This window comes from Eriocheir sinensis, chromosome 63, assembly GCF_024679095.1.
Source record: "Eriocheir sinensis breed Jianghai 21 chromosome 63, ASM2467909v1, whole genome shotgun sequence".
NCBI classification, from domain to species: Eukaryota; Metazoa; Arthropoda; class Malacostraca; order Decapoda; family Varunidae; genus Eriocheir; species Eriocheir sinensis.
In genome coordinates this window covers 9,534,559-9,555,530 of record NC_066571.1, presented here as the reverse complement: position 1 = coordinate 9,555,530, position 20,972 = coordinate 9,534,559, and the positions used below count along the sequence as shown (strand labels likewise).

Below are 20,972 nucleotides of genomic sequence, written 5' to 3'. Positions count from 1 at the left end.
AAAGAGAGGGAGGAGAGAGAAACAACAAAAAAAGAGAAGGAAAGAAAGAACAGAAAAAAAAAAGATTGAGGAAAAGGAAAGAAAAAAAACGCGTATAGGAAAAAAAAAGGAAGAGGAAGAAAGGAAAAAAAAAGGAGGAAATAAGAAGGAAGAAGGAGTAGAGAAAGGAAAGGAAGGAAGGAGGGAAAGGGAGAGGGAAGGAAGGAGGGAAAGGGAGAGGGAAGGAAGGAGGGAGAGAAAGGGAGAGGGAAGGAAGGAGGGAGAGAAAGGGAGAGGGAAAGGGAGAGGGAAGGAAGGAGGGAGAGAAAGGGAGAGGGAAGGAAGGAGGGAAAGGGAGAGGGAAGGAAGGAGGGAGAGAAAGGGAGAGGGAAGGAAGGAGGGAGAGACAGGAAGAGGAGACCTTTGCAATCAGCAGGTTCCCTCCCTTCACTCTCCCTCTCTCTTCTTCCTCTGTCCCTCCCTCTCTCCCTCTCCCTTTCTCCCCCCCCCCCCTTGCACAGGTAACCAGATGGCGCTTAACTCAGGTGTGTTTCCGGCTGATTCACACACACACACACACACACACAGGTAGACAGAGAGAGACATACAGAAACACACACACAGGTAGATAGATACACACACACACACACACACACACACACACACACACACACACACACACACACACACAGGTAGATATACACACACACACACACACACACACACACACACACACACACACACACACACACACACACACACACACACACCGGCTAAAACAACAATGATATACTAAACCCCTTCACAGTTAAATTATTATTATTATTATTATTATTATTATTTCCTGCATCCCAATGAAGGCTAAGAAAACAACAACAAAACAAAACAAAAACAAAAGTAAACAGAAAGGAGGGGGGAGAAAAACAAAACAATGATACACAGACAAAACAGCAAATAAGAAAACAAACAATTCTAAACATACAAAAAATAAAGACATACAAGAAGCGTTAAAACAATGATTAGCAAAATAAAAATACAACATGCAAAACCACCACCACCACCACCACCGCCATGCACTTACCTCCACCTCTCCCTCTGGCAGCGCAGGTGAGAGGCAGGTGAGAGGGAGGGAGGGAGAGGTAACACCAGGTAACACGAACTCACCTAAACACACGTAGAGGAGGAGTAGGAGGAGTAGGAGGAGGAGGAAGAAAGTAGGTCCTCCTTACTCACCTTGCAATACGCTGAGTCAGGTCATTTGAGGTCACGTTGTAGGGTCAAGTCACTCACCAAGGAGGAGGAGGAGGGAAAGGAGGAGGGGCGTCAGCACATCCTCCTCCTCCTCCTCCTCCTCGTTACCTCGACTCTCTCACTCTCTCTCTCTCTCCCAGTCGCCCCTATGCACTGTTACTATTGTTCTTCAGTCCATGCGGTAAGTGTAGGGTGTGTGACGTCATTCCTCGGTCATCGTTACGTCATCACTACGTCACTGATGAACACCGTTACCAACCGTCCCTCGTAGCTTGTTGGTTTTTCCCGTTTTCCCTTCTCTTGTTTGCTTAAGTCTCCCCCCTCCCTTCTTCTCTCCCTTTGAATATATCTCTAATCATTCTCTCTCTCTCTCTCTCTCTCTCTCTCTCTCTCTCTGTCATGTGGGTTGAGGCCTTGTCGAACCCTTACACGGAAGAAAAATCACACACACACACACACACACACACACAGCTAAGATAGACTACCGTAACACCCACATGCAGTGACAGACAGACAGACAGACGGACAGACAACAACACCCACAACCCTCCACATACGAAGCACCCAAGACTCCACCTAAAAACAGTGTAGCCAAAACGGGAAGAAACCACAGAATCATCACTACCTCGGTTGCAAGTTAAGATGCCTAAGACAACCACGAGTATATTTTTTCTAATCTAATAGCATGAAAGAGCTATTGAAAACTAAAATTCCTTTGTCATAGGTTCCATTACCAAAACAAGAAGATACCCCAGAATTATCATTACCACGGTTGCAAGTTAATTAAGATCCTTGAGACAACCTAATTGCATGAAAGAGCCTCTGAGTCCTTTGCCATAAGTTTCACTGCTCCTCTAAATCTAACTGTTAAGCTAACCAAGTGATAACTAGGATAATATTGTCATAAGCTCCATCTCTATGTATAAACTATTTTTCACTAAAAGTTCTAAACCAAACATCCCTTACAAACGAAATAAAGGAACTGAAAACATCGTATGATCTATTACCAGTTCAATCACTTAAAAAAACTAATTTCCTTCATTAATAACTAACCTCAAAGTTAACTATCAAACCTTATCTAATTATAATCCCTAATCAGTTATCTTGTTTAATGACTTGGTACAATCTAATATCAGCATAAGCACTCAGCCTACCATAACCCAACGTACCTCAACCAAGCCTAAACTCAGGTGATCCATTTAAATTTAGTCTTAGTCTAACAGAACCAAACCCCACCTTGCCTAACCCAAACCAACGTAGCCTAAAATATACCAGTGTAGCCTTACCTAACCTAACCTAATCTTGCCCAACCCAACGTAGCCTAAAATATACCAGTGTAGCCTTACCTAACCTAACCTAGTCTTGCCCAACCCAACGTAGCCTAAAATATACCAGTGTAGCCTTACCTAACCTAAACTAGTCTTGCCCAACCCAACGTAGCCTAAAATAAACCAGTGTAGCCTTACCTAACCTAACCAATGAAACCTAACCTAACCTGGCCCCAATATATGCCTAACCTTACCTAACCCAATGTAGCTTAACCTAACCTAACTTGTACCCAATGTAGCCTAGTCTAATCTAACCAAATGTAGCTTTACCTAACTTGGCCAAATCTAACACAATACCTAACACAATGAAGCCTTAACTAACCTAGCCAAATCCAACGTAGCTTAACCTAACGTAACTTGTACCCAATGTAGCCTTACCTAACCTAACTTGTACCCAATGTAGCCTAGTCTAATCTAACCAATGTAGCCTTACCTAAGTTGGTCAAATCTAACACAATACCTTACATAATGAAGCCTTAACTAACCTAGCCAAACCCAACGTAGCTTAACCTAACCTCACCTAACCTAGCCAACGTAGCTTAACCTAACCTTAGTAACCTAGCCAACGTAGCTTAACCTAACCTTAGTAACCTAGCCAACGTAGCTTAACCTAACCTAGCCAACGTAGCTTAACCTAACCTCACCTAACCTAGCCAACCTAGCTTAACCTAACCTTAGTAACCTAGCCAACGTAGCTTAACCTAACCTAGCCAACGTAGCTTAACCTAACCTTAGTAACCTAGCCAACCTAGCTTAACCTAACCTAGCTTAACCTAACCTAGCCAACGTAGCCTCGCCTCCCACAACCTAACCAACCTTCCAGATAGAGCGACATCTCCTGGTCCTCGTTCTGGTCGCCCTCCTCGTAGAAGATGCTCCTGATCTTGGTGTGTGTGTGAGGGAGGACCTGGTGCTTACAGGGAGGAGTTATCTGTAGTGTGTGTGTGTGTGTGTGTGTGTGTGTACAGGTGTGTCTTCATTCTGTCTTCATGTTTACAGGGAAAAAGGAGGTCATCTATGTGGAATGTGTGTTTTTTTTCTTTCTTTCTCTTTCATTCTTACAGGGAAAAAGTGAGTTATCTATATGTGTGTGTGTGTGTGTGTGTGTGTGTGTGTGTGTGTGTGTGTGTGTGTGTGTGTGTTTTCTTCCTCTTTCATGTGTACAGGGAAAAAAGTGAGTTATCTATATGTGTGTGTGTGTGTGTGTGTGTGTGTGTGTGTGTGTGTTTTCTTTCTTCCTCTTTCATGTTTACAGGGAAAAAAGTGAGTTCATCTATGTGTGTGTGTGTGTGTGTGTGTGTGTGTGTGTGTGTGTGTGTGTGTGTTTCCTCTCCCTTTCTCTTTCATATATGTGTTGTGTTCTACGAGACTGATATGGAAAGAGTGACTGAAGTTCTTCTATACCTTTTTTTGTTTTGTTTTTATTTCTCTTCCGTGTTTGGCATTGTATAAGACTGACAGGGAAAGAGTGACTGATGTTCTTCTATACCTTTTTTGTTTTTTTAATTTCTCTTCCGTGTTTGCCATTGTATAAGACTGACAGGGAAAGAGTGACTGAAAAAGTTACCCCACACGCCTACACATTGTCTTACCCATTCTCTTTAATGCATGAATGATAGGAAAGGAGGGATGCAAACTACTGGAGTATGGCATAAGACGTGGATATGTTCAAAATAATAGTACTGAAATTCCTCGATACACGTTTTTCTCTCTCCATTACTCTTTTTTCGCATGAGTGTTGTAGTATGAAATGTAAAGTGAAAGGAAAAGAGTGACGGTGACCAATGCTTTTTTTGACCAATAGTTTTCTTTCTTTTTCTTTAGTATGTGTGAGTGTGCAGTGAGAGACGGTGAGGGGAAAGGGGTGACTGAAATTCCTCTATATATGCTGTTTTTTCTGCCATTTCTTTTGTCCGTGGGTGAAATGCGAGATGGAAAGGGAAAGGAGCTGACCGATACTTTTCTTTTTCTTCCTTTTTTCTTTCGTATATGTGAGTGTGCAGTGGGAGATGGAGGGGAAAGGGGTGACTGAAATTCCTCTATATATGCTGGTTTTTTTCTGCCATTTCTCTTGTCCGTGGGTGAGATGCGAGATGGAAAGGGAAAGGAAGAGGGGCTGACCGATACTTTTCTTTTTCTTCCTTTTTTCTTTCGTGTATGTGAGTGTGCAGTGTGAGACGGTGAGGGAAATGGGGTGACTGAAATTCCTCTATATATGCTGTTTTTTCTGCCATTTCTCTTGTCCGTGGGTGAGATGTGAGATGGAAAGGGAAAGGAAGAGGGGCTGACCGATACTTTTCTTTTTCTTCCTTTTTTCTTTCGTGTATGTGAGTGTGCAGTGGGAGATGGAGGGGAAAGGGGTGACTGAAATTCCTCTATATATGCTGTTTTTCTGCCATTTCTTTTGTGCGTGGGTGAGATGTGAGATGGAAAGGGAAAGGAAGTGAGGCTGACCGATACTTTTCTTTTTCTTCCTTTTTTTCTTTCGTGTATGTGAGTGTGCAGTGTGAGACGGTGAGGGAAAAGGGGTGACTGAAATTCCTCTATATATGCTGTTTTTTCTGCCATTTCTCTTGTCCGTGGGTGAGATGTGAGATGGAAAGGGAAAGGAAGTGAGGCTGACCAGTGGAGTAAGATCTTGATATGTAGCCTAGTACAATTTCTCTGTATACCTTGTTTTTTCCTTCCTTTCTCTCTTTTTTTTTTAATGTGTTGTACGAAATGGAAAGGCTTAGGAGTGACGCTCGAGACCCAAACAAACGAAGTGAGTGAAAGGAGGAAAGAAAGAAAGAGGGATCGAGGAAGAAAGATTGATAGAAAAAAAAGAAAGAAGGAAATAAATAACGAAGTAATAGAAATGGAGAAAAAGAGACAGAAAGAAATAGAAAGAAGGAAAGAAATAAAGCAGCAATACAAATGAAGAAAGAAAGATAGACAGAAAGAAAAAGAAAGAAGGAAAGAAATAAAGCAGCAATACAAATAAAGAAAGAAAGATAGATAGACAGAAAGAAAAAGAGAGAAAGAAGCAATACAATTAAAGAAAGATAGATAGACAGAAAGAAAAAGAAAGAAGGAAAGAAATAACGAAGTATGACAAACGCAAATACTAAACCATAAACAACACATTGAACTTTTCCTATACGCAACACAAAGCAACACTCAAGACCCAACGAAGGAAGGGAGTATTGTGACGTCAAATCAGCCAATTCAGTCAAGCAGTGAAGGCCTGGAGGGGAAGGAAAGAAGTGGGGAAAGAATGGGAAGAGGAAGGGGAAGGAAGTGTCTGCCGTAATACGAGAAGGTTCCTCGGTCTTCCAAAACCCGCCCAGTCAGCCACCCAACCCGACCCATGGCGTAACGTGGCTCCTGAACGCCGATATTAGTAATGTTTTGCGGCGATATTAGCCAATGGAGAGAGAGAGAGAGAGAGAGAGAGAGAGAGAGAGAGAGAGAGAGACATATGTCCGCAGGAAGGAGAGAGAGAGACATATGTCCGCAGGAAGGAGAGAGAGAGAGAGAGAGAGAGAGAGAGAGAGAGAGAGAGAGAGAGAGAGAGAGAGAGAGAGAAGAAAACGGAGGCAGAAGAGAGGAAGAAAGATATGTACGAAGGAAGGAATGAGAGAGAGAGAGAGAGAGAGAGAGAGAGAGAGAGAGAGAGAGAGAGAGAGAGAGAGAATGGACACCAGCTTCCTCGACATGATTAAAGAAAGTGGTCATGATGGTGGTGGTGGAGAGAGAGAGAGAGAGAGAGAGAGAGAGAGAGAGAGAGAGAGAGAGAGAGAGAGAGAGAGAGAGAGAGATGAAGAAGCGGGAGAAAGGGGAAAGAGAATAAAGAAGAGGAAAGGAGAAAGGAAATAAGAAAGAGAGAGAAAGGGAAAGAGAATAAGGAAGGAGAAAGGGGAAGGGAATTAAGAAGAGAGAGAGAGAGAGAGAGAGAGAGAGAGAGAGAGAGAGAGAGAGAGAGAGAGAGAGAGAATCTTGTAACGTTGCCAAATCGGATGACGATGAAACACGTGACCAATAACGAATAAGGAACAACTTCGTAACGCAACAACGATATTAACGAAGCGGAGGCGAACAAAGACACATTTAATTAACGTCGTGATGAGATGAATTAACTGAGCGAGCGACGAAAACGACTTACTCATTGTTGTTATTGAAAGACTTTATTAACAGTGTGATCGAAGATATTATTGACGTTAAGCACAAAAATAAATATAAAAAAATAGTCTCTTGTGAACGCTTGCAGCAAAAGAAGGGATAGAAAGATAGATAGAAAGATAGATTGAAGGATGGAAGGAAGGAAAGGAAAAAAGAAAATAAGAGGGAGAAGGAAGAGATATAGATAGAAATTGAAAGAGAAAGGATAGAAAGATAGATAGATTGAAGGATGGAAGGAAGGAAAGGAAAAAAGAAAATATGAGGGAGAAGGAAGAGATATAGATAGAAATTGAAAGAGAAAGGATAGATAGATAGATAAAAATAAAAAAGAATAGAAAAAAAGGAGGAAACAACCCCTGAAAGACAGAAAGAAAGAAAGAAAGGGAGAAGGAAAAAATAAAGGAGGAGAAAAAAAGAAAGAAAAAGATAGAAAGATATAGACAGAAAGAAACGGACAGACAAATAAATAGAAAAAGGAATAGAAAAAAAGGAAAAGAAGGAAGTAAAGAGAAAGAAAGATAAAAGAAGAAACAATAAAGGAAGAGGGGAGAGGAAGAAAGTGGCGTCTGTTTTAATGGCAGACTTAAAAAAAAAATTAAGTGGAGTGATCATTTACTCCTGACAACCAATTAAAAAAAGCTTGTGGGTGTTGATGAAATAAATAAACAAATAAATAAAGAAAGAAAGAAAGAAAAGCAATCGATAAAGAAGGGGAAAGAAGGAAAACGAAATGCGAAAATCGATGAACTAAAGAATAATTAAAAAAAATAGGGAAATGCAAACTGGAGAAAAAAAAGGAAAATGAAATAAATAAACAAATAAATGGATAAATAAATAAAGGTAATCGATAAATAAGGAAATAAAGGAAAACAAAACGCAAAAATCGATGAAATAAAAAAAATAATAAAAAATATGACAATGCAATAGAGAAAAAGACGAAAGAAAAAAATATTAATAGCAACAAGAAACAAGAAAAAGGGAAATGAAGAAACACAAGAAAAGAAAAACAAGGAAAACAAGAAGGAAAAGAAAAAGAACAGTGAACGGAAAGTGAAAAGTAAAGAAGAAGAAGAAGAAAAAGAGGAAGAAGAAAAAAACAATAATAACAAGAAGTAGAAGCAAAAGAAGTAGAATTAAAAGAAGAAAAAGAAGAAAGAAAGAAAAAGGAAGAAGATGAAGAAGAAAATAAAGAAGAAAAAGAAGATGAACTTCGATGATAAACAGTAAAATGAACAACAAATCGATACTTTCTCTTAATCAACACAACGATGAAAGGAACTTGATAGACGTGAAAGTTTTAAAAGTCATGCGAAAAAAAAAAGTAATGATAATAAAAGTGTTGTTGCTCTCTCTCTCTCTCTCCTAATTCTCTTCTTCCTGTGCATATTTCTTTCATCGTCTTCCTTTTGCCTCCATTTTCTCTCTCCACTTCACTTTCAATCTCTCTTCCTCTCTCTCTTCCATTTATCAAACTTCTCTTCCTCCTTTCTTTTCTATTACTTCTTTTTTTACTTTATACTTCTCCTTTTATTCTTCCCTTCTTTCCTCCTCTTTTCTTTTTTTCATTTTTATCATCTTCCCTTCTTCCCCTCTTCAACATCCTTCTTCCTTCCCTCTCTCCCTCATTCCTTCTTCTTTTCCTTTCTTCCTTTCTTCAGTTTCCTTCTCTCCTCCCACGCTGTCCTTGAGAAGGGTCAGTCAAGCTCTCCTCCTACTCCTTCACTCTTCCTTCTGCTCCTTCCTCCTCTTCCTCCTCCTCCTCCTCCTCAACTCGTGCAGCAAGCCACCAGACCACCAATGAGGTGTGAGAAGAGGAGGAGGAGGAGGAGGAAGACTAAGTGAATTATATGGACTAGGAAAATTATATGCAATAGAAACCTAAGGACAGTAAAGACAAAGAAAAGGAGGAGGAAGAGGAGGAGGAGGAGGAGGAGGAGGAGGAAGGGAAGGCCAAACAGAACGAAGACAAGGAGAATAAAAACAAGGATGCAGAGACAGGAGGAAGATTCGAAGGAGAAAGAATAAACGGATAAAAGAGAGAAAAAAGCAATGACTAAAAGGAAGAAGAGGAAAAGAAAGAGTAAGAAGGCGAAGAAGAAGAGGAGGAGAAGGAAGATGAGGAGGAGCAGAAGAGAACAATGAGAGGGAAAGGGTAATGGCTATGCTAAGTGGGAGGGACAAAGACAGACAGACAGACAGACAGACGGGCGGGCGGAAAGGCAGACAGACAGACAGACGGAGAGACAGACAAAGACAGACAGACAGATACACAGACGGACGGGCGGGCGGAAAGGCAGACAGATACAGACGGACAGACAGACTGACAGACAGACAGACAGACGGGCAACAAAACAGCTAATTCCGCAGATCCGCCAGTTATGCTTCGCTGAGCCACGCAGCACTCACTGACCCGGGAGCTGATTTCACGGACGTCCCTCAACTGACTGACTGACTGACTGAACTGACATTGGGCCAGTTTCACAGTTCCCCATGATCGGTTAGTAAGCTCCCAAACCCATACCAGAGCCTTCGAAATTTCCTCGTCTAGTGTCTGGTGTTTATATTTAAGTTCACAAATTTGATGAAACTATACAGGAAAAGTCTTGTGTATTTAGTGTGGCATCGAAGACCTCCCCATTTTGGATTGTATGGGATTCTATAGTTTGGTTCGGGCTGTTACGAAGACGCTGTGTTGGACTGTGAAATCGGCTCATTGACTAGAAGGCACTGACTGACTGGCTAACTGACGGAACTAACATTGACTTGCTTGCTTGAACTGACTGATTCGGTGACTGGTTAAACGACTGCACTGACTGACTAAGCTTGAACTGGCTGATTGACTGACTAGATGAAACTGGCTGAACTGAGTGACTGGTTATATAGCTGACTGAATTAATTAACTGACTGAAGTGACTGAAATGCTTGAACTGACTGACTGATTTTTTCAAGGACCTGACTGACTGACTGACTTTTCCTTAACTGACTAACTGAAAGAATGACTGACTAACTTGGCTGATTAACTGACTGAATGAATGGCCGCTAACTGACTTACTAACTGACTAACTGATTAACTGAGTGACTGACTGAAAGATTAAATGACCCAATGAATTCAAAAGGTGGTTACGGTCAAATTTAACTGAATAAGAAAATGGCCAACTAACTGGACTGACTGACTGACTGACTGACTGACTGACTGAAGAAGCTAATGACCCTGGCGAACAACATGGGTGAACGGGTACTAACTGGATGATGACTGGATGACTTAACTGCATAACGATGATGTGACTGACCTTGCTGCTGACTGGCTGACGACCTGACTGAGTAATTGGCTGACTAACGGTGGTGTGACTCCCTAGGCGGGTCACATCCTTGCCTTGAACATGTGCTTACTAATTAAAAGGGGAGAGAGAGAGAGAGAGAGAGAGAGAGAGAGAGAGAGAGAGAGAGAGAGAGAGAGAGAGAGAGAGAGAAAGATAAAAAAGAAGAGAAAGGGGAAAGAATGGAGGGAATGGGAAAGAAATGTGAGAGAGAGAGAGAGAGAGAGAGAGAGAGAGAGAGAGAGAGAGAGAGAGAGAGAGAGAGAGAGAGAGTAGCACTTATTACCTCATATTAGCTAAACAAACGCTATCATCACCACCATCATCACCACTATCATCACCAACACCACCACCATCTCCTCTCTTTCCCTCCTCCTCCTCCTCTTCCTCCTTCTCACCATCGCCACCTTCACCTTCCCCTCCTCCATTTCCTCTTTCCTTCCTCCTTCTCCACTTCCATCCACCCCCCTTCCTTTCCTCCTCCTCCTCCTCCTCTTCATCCTACGTTACTCCTTTCCCTCCTCCTCCTCCTCCTTCCACCACAAACACCAGTACCCTCCTCACCCTCTCCTCCTCCTCTACCCTCCCTCCTCCTCCTCCACCACCACCCCTCCCCCCCCTCCTCCACCCACACGCCACCAAACCCCTTCTTACTCAACCTCCTTCTTCACCCTCCGTGTCCAAGTGTTGCCAGGTCGAAAAATATATCTTCCTCTTACTCGCCCCAAAGCAGTATTACCAAATCAACGACACACCCTTCATTTATACCAACGAGCTAAATCTAAAAAAAAAAAAAAAAAAGTATTGCCAGTTCCAAAAAGATCCACACAGGACCCAAAACAGTATTACCAAATCAACGTTACATCTTTCTTTTCTACCAACAACCCAAACCCCAAGACCAGTATTACCAAGTCCCCAAAAGACCCAAACTGGCCCCCAAAACTGTTGCCAACTCCCAAACAGACCCCAAAAGCTATTGCCAAATCCGAAACAGACCCATAAAGTTATTACCAATGCCAAATAGACCCCCCAAAAAACAGTATTACCAACTCAACCAACAACCCAAACCCAAAAACAGTATGACCACATCCTAAAACAGACCCAAAACAGACTCAAGCAGACCTTAAAAGAAGTCTTACCAATTCATCGACATACCCTTCCTTTAAGACAACAACCTGGCCTTCCCATATGCAAAAGAAGTATAAAAAATTAGTTACGGATGCAATTGCAAAACGTCGTGTGTCCTCCAAACCTCCAAGCTGATTCTGGACTTCCCAAACCGTCTCAAACCAGCGTAGCCAGATAAGCAACACAGCCCACGTAACCTGAATGCATAATACGACCCACTGGACTTTAGTATATCTTTTTTTGGGGGGGCCATGGGCAAGGGTGTGTCCTGCAATGATGCCAGACCAGCGAAGAACCATGCCAAGGGAGGAGAAGACGGGAGAGGAAGGGAGAGGAAAATAGAAGGGGGAAGCAAAGAGAGAAGAATTGAGGAGAGAGAGAAGAAAAGAGAAGGGAGAAGAGGAAGGGGAACCAGGAGCAAGGCAAGATGGTCACTGAAAGAAAAAGGTGATAATGAAGGGATCAATGAAGAGGGAGAGACGAAAAAAACATGACAGGGAAAAACAGGTGAGAAATGAGGCTAACTGCGTGGTGAATCATGTGGAGATGGCAACACTGCATACGAATCGGCCAGGTAAGAGGAGGAGGTGGAGGAGGTGGAGGAGGAAGAGGAGGATTAAGGTGAGCTGATTAGTTTCAAGGTAGACGAGAGAAATGAAAGTGAAAGTGAGAGAATCAAAGAAATATGAAAGAAAACAAATAAGGAAGAAACTAAACGAGAGAGAGAGAGAGAGAGAGAGAGAGAGAGAGAGAGAGAGAGAGAGAGAGAGAGAGAGAGAGAGAGAGAGAGAACAAGGACCAGCTAGTCACACACACACACACACACACACACACACACACACACACAATCATGATTCACCTTTTCATGACTTCCGAAGCTCCACCACCATCACCACCACCACTACCACCACCACCACCACCTATGCATGACTTCAGAACCATTAGAACCACCACCCTCATCACCACCACCACCACCACCACCACCATCATCACCACTACACCACCACCACCACCACCACTCTCAACCCTTTTGCATGACCGAAGAAACATCACCACCACCATCACCACCAATGTCACCACCACTAACTTCAACTCCACCGTTACGTCATCACCATCACCACCATCATCATCACCACCACCGCCATCAATGTCACTTCCTCCTCCTCCATCCTCATCGTTTTCTTCTCTCCTCCACTGCAATCATCACTACCACCACCACCACCACCACCACCATCACCACCTCCAAGAACTAACCCTGTCCTCTCTTCATCATCACCACAATCAACGCCATCACGCCACATAACACACACACACACACACACACACACACACACACACACACGAACGCAATATCCCTCAAGGCAACGTTAACCTCCATATTTACAGAAAAAAAAATCGTGGAAAATATAATAAAAAAAGGCGAATATATTAAGTTTTTTGGCCTTTTCTTCTTTTTTCTATTTGTTTTTCTCTATTTATTTATTTGTTTGTTTTTAGAGGAATGAAAGAAGATTATTAGTTGATGATATTTCGTTTTTTCGTTAATATTTTTTGCCCATCAGAGAGAGAGAGAGAGAGAGAGAGAGAGAGAGAGAGAGAGAGAGAGAGAGAGAGAGAGAGAGAGAGAGAAAGTAAATGCACAAACCAAACAGCAATGCAAACAAAATGAAGAACCGGAGGGGAGGAAAAAAAAAAGGAAAGAACAATATTTTTCCTCTTATTTTTTGTGTTGGTCAAGATCTTTTTTTCTTTTTTCTTCTTTTTTTTTCCCGCCATCTTGAAGGAGACATGACTCCACTCAACGTCTGCTTTCGTCGTTAAATTCGATAAACACCTCCTCCTCCTCCTCCTCCTCCCTCACTTTTATTTATTTTCATCTTATTCCCTATCTCGTATTTTTCTCAACCTTTTCCTTGCAATAGTAGTAGTAGTAGTAGTAGTAATAGTAGTAGTAACACCGATAACAACACCAACATCAATAACAACAACAATAATAATAATAATAATAATAATAATAATAATAATAATAATAATCAGCATCAGGAGCTCTAACACGTGTTGCATTCTGGTCTAATACTCGTCATTCCACCCCCAGTCACGCTTCTCCTCCTCCTCTTCCTCTTCTTCTTCTCTTCGTCTGTTATTTCTCCTTCTACTCTATTTTTATCCTTCACTCACTTTTCCTCTATCCTCTGCTCCCCTCACTCTTCTTCTTCCTCTTCCTCTCTTTGTGTATCTCCCTTCCTTATCTACTCTCATTCTTCAATCCCTTTTCATCTTCCTCTCCTCTCTCCCTATCTGTTATTCTTCTCTCCTTCTTCTTTTCCTCTCATTCCTCACTCTTCCTTTTCCTTCACTATCCCTTCTTCCCTTCCCTTCATCTTCACCATCTCTTCTCTTTCCCCTTTTAATCTCCTCCTCTTCTTCCTTCCCTTTCCCTTCCCTTCTTCCATCCCTTCATCTTCACCATATCTTCTCTCTTTCCCCTTTTAATCTCCTCCTCTTCTTCCTTCCCTTTCCCTTCCCTTCTTCCATCCCTTCATCTTCACCATCTCTTCTCTCTTTCCCTTCCCTCTTTCCTCTTTTAATCTCCTCCTCTTCTTCCTTCCCTTCTTCCATCCCTTCATCTTCACCATATCTTCTCTCTTTCCCCTTCCCTCTTTCCTCTTTTAATCTCCTCTTTTTCCTTCCCTTCCCCTCTTCCCTTTCCCTTCCCTTCCCTCTCTTTCCCTTAAGCTGTTCAACACGTTTCCCTTTTCCTCTTTTATCTTCTCTTTCCTTTCCTTCCCATTCGTCTCCTCATACCTCCCTCCCTCTCTCCCCTTCCCTTCCCTTCCCTTCCCTTCTCTTCTCTTCTCTTACTTTCCCTTCATCTGTTTATCACATCTGCTTCTTTACTTCTTTCTTCTTTCCCTCAAACTCCTCTTTTCTTCCTTCTCTTATTTCCTTTTCATTATTTTCGTCTCCTTTTTCTCCTTCTCTCATTTCTCTTCTTTTTTTTATTCTGTTTCTCCATTCCCTCTTTTTATCTTCCTCCTCTTCTTCCCTTTCTTCCTCTTCTTCTTCTTCTCTGACTCTTCCTCTTCTTCTCCTACTCCTCTTCACACTCACACATGTTTCTTATCCTCCTCCTCCTCCTCCTCTTCTTCTTCTTCTTCCTCCTCCACCTCCTCCTCCTCCTCCTCCTCCACACCCACCTCTTCCTCATCCCTTTGCCCTCCACGCCCTCACGCCTCACCACCACCACCACCTGCGTCACCACCACCATCACCACCACCATCATCACCACCATCACCACCACCATCATCACCACCTCGGATACTTCTCATCACCACTATCTCAGCTGCACTTATGTCCCTCACCACAACCACCACCACCTTATCACCATCATCACCACCATCATCACCACCACCACCTCAGGGTCAGTCACGGATGGACCCTCTCCTCTCCCCTCTCTGACGCAGCTAAGCTCATCACCACCACCACCACCACCACCACCACTACAACTTGCCCCTACCACAAAGAGACAAACTAATCTCCACCTCCCTTATACACCACCACCACCACCATCACCACCATCGACAACAACAACAACAACACTGATACCACTGAACCACCACCACCACCACCATCACCGCCACTCCTTCATCATTGAGATAGATAAGGTAAGGGAAGGTAAGGAAGGGTAAGACAAATGGAAGGGGAAGGGAAGGGGAGATAAGGTAAGGGAATGGAAGGGAAGATAAGGCAAGGTAAGGTAAGGGAAGGTAAGGTAAAGCAAGGTAAGGAAGGGTAAGACAAATGGAAGGGGATGGAAGGGAGGGGAAGGGAAGGGAAGACAAGGTAAGGTTGGGAAGGTAAGGTGAGGTAAGGTTAAGGAAGGGAAGGTTAAGGAAGGGAAGGAAAAAAAAAAAATGAGGGCAAGAACATATGGAGTGTGTGAAGGGCAAGTGGGCATACTCCACCTCCACCTCCACCACCACCACTACCACCATCATGACCACCACTACCAACATTAAGCTTTCCATCACCACCACCACCACCAAGGTTACACTATCATCACCATTCCCATCATCACCATCACCTCTACTTTCACCATCGTTGTCAACACCATCATCATCACCATCGTCATCGTTTATAATACAACACTCCCTCTTCTTCTCCTCCTCCTCCTCCATGTTTCCTCCTCCTCCTCCTCCTCCACTCTTTCTTCTCTCCAGATCCGGCTTCTCCTTTCTCCTCCACCTCTTCCGGTCAACCTGGAGAGATGAGGAAGGGTGAAAGGAGGAACTGGAGGGAGAGGAGGATGTAGAGAGGAACGAAGAAGGGGAGAGACACAGACGAAAAAGGAAATGAGGAACTGGAAGAAGAGGAGGATGAAGAGAGGAACGAAGAAGGGGAGAGACAGATGAAAAAGGAAAGGAGGAACTGGAAGAAAAATAAAGAAAAAATGAGACGGAGGCAATGAGGGGGGGGGGGAGGATCAGGCACAGGTGAGTCATGCAGGTGGGTGGACAGGTATGTGGAAGAGGAGGAGGAGGAGGAGGACGAGGAGGAAGAGGAGGAGAAGGAGGAGGAGGACGAGGAGGAAGAAGAAAATGATAAGAAGGAAAATAATTATAGTTACAGAAGAAGGAAGAGGAGGAGGAGAAGGACGAAGAAGACAAGGAGGAGAAGAACGAAGAAGAGGAGGAGGAGGAGGAGGAGGAGGAGGAGGAAGAAGAGGAGGAAGAATAAAAGAATGATAAAGAGGAAAATAATTATAGTTACTGAAGAAGGAAGAGGAGGAGGAGGAGGAGGAGAAGGACGAAGAAGACAAGTAGGAGAAGGACGAAGAAGACGAGGAGGAGGAGGAGGAGGAGGAAGAAGAGGAGGAAGAATAAAAGAATGATAAGAAGGAAAATAATTATAGTTACCGAAGAAGGAAGAGGAGGAGGAGGAGAAGGACGAAGAAGACGAGGAGGAGGAAGAGGAGGAGGAAGAGGTTAATGGGAAGGTGGAGGAATTCAAGACCAATAAGGAGGAGGAGGAGGAGGAGGAGGAGGAGTTAAAGAAGCAACAGAAGGAGGAGGAGTAGGAGGAACAGAAGGTATGAGGAGGAGGAGGAGGAGGAGGAGGGGCGGGGGGGTGTTGGCAGGTGACCACAAACGGCCCAGGGGTGACGTGTGGTCCTTCACCCCTGTGGGACCGGAAATACCCCTTACTAGACCCCCTGCCCCCCCCTAGCCTTGAACCCCCCCTTCACCCCTTCACCCCCTTCTTTAACCCCTTCCCCTGTCACCAACTTGTCCCCTTCAGTAATACCACATGAGTAACATAACCCAAACTCCCCCTTCCTCCTCCTCCTCCTCCTCCTCCTCTTCCTCTGTCTTCTTCTTCTTCTTCGTCTTTTTATATGAAGGGTGTGTCGCTGGTTTGGTAATACTGTTTTTGGGAGTCTGTTTGGGTCTGTTTGGAATTGGTAATACTGTTTTGGGTCTGTTTTTGATTTGGTAATACTGTTTTGGGGTCCTTTCTTCCTCCTCTTTCTCCATTTCTCCTTCCTTTTTCTCCATTTCTCCTTCCCTTTCTCCCATTCTCCTTCCCTTCTTCCTCCTCTTTCTCCAATTCCCCTTCCCTTTCTTCCTCTTCTTTCTTCCATTCTCCTTCTCTTTCTCCCTCTTTCTCCCATTCTCCTTCCCTTTCTCCCTCCCTATCTTCCTTCCCTTTCTCCCATTCTCCTTCCCTTTCTTCCTCCTCTTTCTCCTTCCCTTTCTTCCACTGTCCTTCTCTTTCTCCCTTTCTCCTTCCCTTTCTTCATCCTCCCATTTTCCTTCCCTTTTTCCTCCTTCCTCTGCTTCTCTAATATCTTTTCCCATGTGTTGTTTCTCTTCCTCTATTGATTCTCTCTTTACTTTCTTTCTTGTTTGCATTTCGTCATTCTCTCATTAATTCTTTTTTTTTTTTTGCCTTCTCTTCTACGTTCTCTTTGACCTCCCTTTCTCCTTTCCTTTCTCTTCCCTCTCTTTATTTTTGCTTGCCTTCCTTATCTTTCTTAAACACACACACACACACACACACACACACACACACACACACACACACACACACACACACACACACACACACACACACACACACACCGGTATAAACACTTTTTAATTCAATGATGTTGGTATTTGCCTTTTGGAGAGAGAGAGAGAGAGAGAGAGAGAGAGAGAGAGAGAGAGAGAGAGAGAGAGAGAGAGAGAGAGAGAGAGAGAGAGAGAATCAGCTAATCGACACCGTTAAACTCACACGCCAGGTGGATCTCTCTCTCTCTCTCTCTCTCTCTCTCTCTCAACGCAAAATGGCAGTGTTATATCAACGGAAAGAGACAGCTTATCATTCTTGTGTTTCCTCCTCCTCCTCCTCCTCCTCTTCCTCCTCCTCCTCCTCCTCTTCGCGCTAAGCAATTATAAACAAGAGAATTAGTTACTTCCTGTTAAACACAACACGCAAAGTAAAAGGAATGTGTTGGGAGCTTAAGATAAAAGATATAGAAGAAAAGAGAGAGAGAGAGAGAGAGAGAGAGAGAGAGAGAGAGAGAGAGAGAGAGAGAGAGAGAGAGAGAGAGAGAGAGAGAGAGAGAGAGAGAGAGAGAGATGATGTGTGAATTGTTGATATTGTTGTTACTGTTGTTTGTTTACTCTTATAATGCGCGTGTGTGTGTGTGTGTGTGTGTGTGTGTGTGTGTGTGTGTGTGTGTGTGTGTGTGTTGGTATGACTTTCAGATTCACATACATCAACAGTTACAAGAAACACCCCTATCATTACCACCTCCTCCTCTCCCTTCTCTTCCTCCTCCTCCTCCTCCTCCTCTCCGTCACGACACAGCATCCTAATCATTTCTCAAACCAATCAGTCAGTCAGTCAGCTAACGAGACGGTCAGCCAGACAGTCACGCAGTTATCAATTCAGTCAATATTCCACGCAGTCAGTCAGCCAGTAAGTCACGCAGTCTGTCAGTCAATCAGTCACTCGGTTAATAGGGCGTGGCTGTCGTGTTTAATCGGTCTGTCTGTCTGTCTGTCTCTTTCTGTCTAGCGTTTATATTTGAGTTCACGGAAAAGGAGGAGGAGGAGGAGGAGGGGTCGTGATCATCCTAGTAGTGTTGTTGTTGTTGTTGTTGTTGTTGTTTTTGGTGTTGTTGTTTTATAGTGGTGGTGGTGATGATGGTGATGATGGTGATGGTGGTGGTGCGTGAGAACAGATTAATACACACAAAAAAAGCAAGCAACGCACCCCCTTTTAGGCACACACACACACACACACACACACACACACACACACACACACACACACACTGATACCTCTCCATTGCATCCTCCGAGCAGCTGGTACGGAAGGAGAGAAGGAGAGAAGAAGGAAGAGAGAAAGAGAGAAGAAGGGATGATAAAAGGAAGAGGAGAAGGAAGAAATAACGAAATAAGTGAAGGAAAGATTACGTAAGAGATTTCAAGAGATGGAGAAAAAGAGGAAAAGGAATGATGGGGAAAAAAAGAAGAGGGAAAAGAAAGGAATGAAAGGAGGAAAGAAAGAAAGAGAAAAAATAAACGAGAAAAACAGAAATGAGGAAAGAAACAAAACACGAAAATGAATCGGAGAAAAAAAAAGAATAAACGAGAATACAAGCAAGAATAAACGACAGAAAACATAAAGAATAGATGGGAGAAAGAAGGAATAGAGGAATGGAAGGAGAGGAGAGAGATGGAGAGAGAGACTGAGGATAAGGATGGAGGAAGGAAGGGAGGAGTGGAGGAATGCTGAGATAAATACTGTGGGAAAGGATGAGGGAAGGGAAGGGATGGGATGGGAAAACGATGGGAAGAGGAGGGAAGGGGAGGGAGGAGAACAGAGGGGAAGTGAAGGGATTTAAGAAGGAGAAGGGGAGGAGAATAAAGAAGAGAAAGGAAGGAAAAGGAAAAGAGGGAAAGGAAGGGGAAGGGAGTGTAGGAGAAGAGGAGGAGGGAGAGGAAGAAAGGAGAAGAAAGAACGGAGGGGGTGGGAGGAAAGGGGAAGGAAGGGGAGGAGGGGAAAGGGGAAGGAGGGAAGGAAAGAGTGAAGGAGAGGAATGAAGGAGATATAAACGGAGGGAACGGGAAGGGGAGGAGGAGAAAGGGAGAGAAGGGCAGGAGGGGAGAGGGAGAGAAGGCGAGGGACGGGAGGAGAAGGTCAGAGCGTCACACCGTGATACGCCTCGTCACACCTGTTCACAGAGCCTCATACAGGTGTGTGTGTGTGTGTGTGTGTGTGTGTGTGTGTGTGTGTGTGTGTGTGTGTGTGTGTGTGTGTGTGTGTGTGTGTGTGACAGATGTCTTAAGTCTGAACAACAAAAACATTAATAAAACAACAAGAATAAGAGGAAGAATGAGTAGGGGAGAGAGAGAGAGAGAGAGAGAGAGAGAGAGAGAGAGAGAGAGAGAGAGAGAGAGAGAGAGAGAGAGAGAGAGAGAGAGAGTTGCACTGCTTACAACAGGAAATAATCATAAGTCAGCTTCTCTCTCTCTCTCTCTCTCTCTCTCTCTCTCTCTCTCTCTCTCTCTGTTTCGTCTTTATACACACACACACACACACACACACACACACACACACACACACACACACAACCTTGGCAATCTTGTGACCTACTTCCTCTTCTCTTCTCTCTCTAAACAACCAAAAATGGATGAAAGGAGAGAGAGAGAGAGAGAGAGAGAGAGAGAGAGAGAGAGAGAGAGAGAGAGAGAGAGAGAGAGAGAGAGAGACCTCACTGGGAGTCTGATATTTAAGTTCCGGTCATTCGTCTTGATCTTGCTTCATTAACACACACACACACACACACACACACACACACACACACACACACACACACACACACACACACACATACGAGATTATACAAACACTGACGCTCTCCTGAATCACACAAACACCACAGCAACCACATTCACCACCACCACCACCACCACCACCTCCACCACCACCTCCACCACCACCACCTCCACCACCACCACCACCACCTCCACCACCTTGACACCTGGAGGAAGTATATGGCGTGTATGCTAATGTGTGGGGAGGAAAAAAAAGGAAGAAAAGGGAAGGGGAGGAAGGAGAAGGAGGAGACTGGATGGAAAGAAGGGGAGGATAAGAGGAAGAAAACCGATGGAAAGGAAGAAAGGAGAGGGAGAAAGAAAACAAATAATGGGAAGAAAATGAAGAAAAACAAGGAAGGGAAGAATGGAGGAAGACAAGGCTGGATGGGATGAAAGAAAGGGAGGAAAAGGAAGGAAGGAGGAGGAGGATGAAGGGAAGAAGGAAGAGGAAAGGAAAAAGAAGATTAAAATGAAGACAGAGAGAAGAAAGGAAGGGAAGGCAGACAGGAAGAAAAACGAAAAGAAAGAAGGAAGGAGAGGATGAAAGGAAGAAGGAAGGGGAGAGAGGGAAGATGGGAAGGAAGGGAAAAGAAAAGAGGAGGAGGAAAAAGGGAGGAAAAGCGAAAGGATGGAAGAAAGGAGAGAATGATAGCAAGGAACGAGAGAGAGAGAGAGAGAGAGAGAGAGAGAGAGAGAGAGAGAGAGAGAGAGAGAGAGAGAGAGAGAGAGAGAGAGAGTACCGGATGTGCAATGTGATTCTATGTATATATGTTCTCAGTGACTTGCGAAGGAGAGGAGGAAGGAAGGAGGGAAGGAGGGAAGGAGAGGAGGAGGAAGGAAGAAGGATGGGGGGAAGGAGGGAGGGGAGGAGAAAGATCGGAAGGATAGTGAAGGAAGGAGGAGGGAGTGAGAGGAAGGGAAGAAGGAAGGGTAGG

At 43.8% G+C, this 20,972-nt stretch overlaps 1 protein-coding gene and 1 long non-coding RNA gene across 21 annotated transcripts in view; both read right to left on the bottom strand.

Moving 5' to 3' along the window:
• The window catches only part of LOC126987005 (uncharacterized), a 148,334-nt gene that overhangs the window by 19,516 nt on the left and 107,846 nt on the right, over positions 1–20,972 (bottom strand). The window lies entirely within an intron of this gene.
• LOC126987006 (uncharacterized) lies at positions 195–3,446 on the bottom strand. 15 transcript variants are annotated; one of them, XR_007740115.1, is made up of 4 exons: positions 3,337–3,446; positions 3,241–3,288; positions 3,174–3,197; positions 195–3,140 (listed from the first exon to the last, which is right to left on the bottom strand). It is a non-coding gene; the product is annotated as an uncharacterized LOC126987006 (long non-coding RNA). The 15 variants fall into 15 exon arrangements; XR_007740117.1 differs by having other exon boundaries at positions 3,174–3,231; positions 3,265–3,288; XR_007740116.1 differs by lacking the exons at positions 3,174–3,197; positions 3,241–3,288 and adding an exon at positions 3,198–3,240 and having other exon boundaries at positions 3,322–3,446.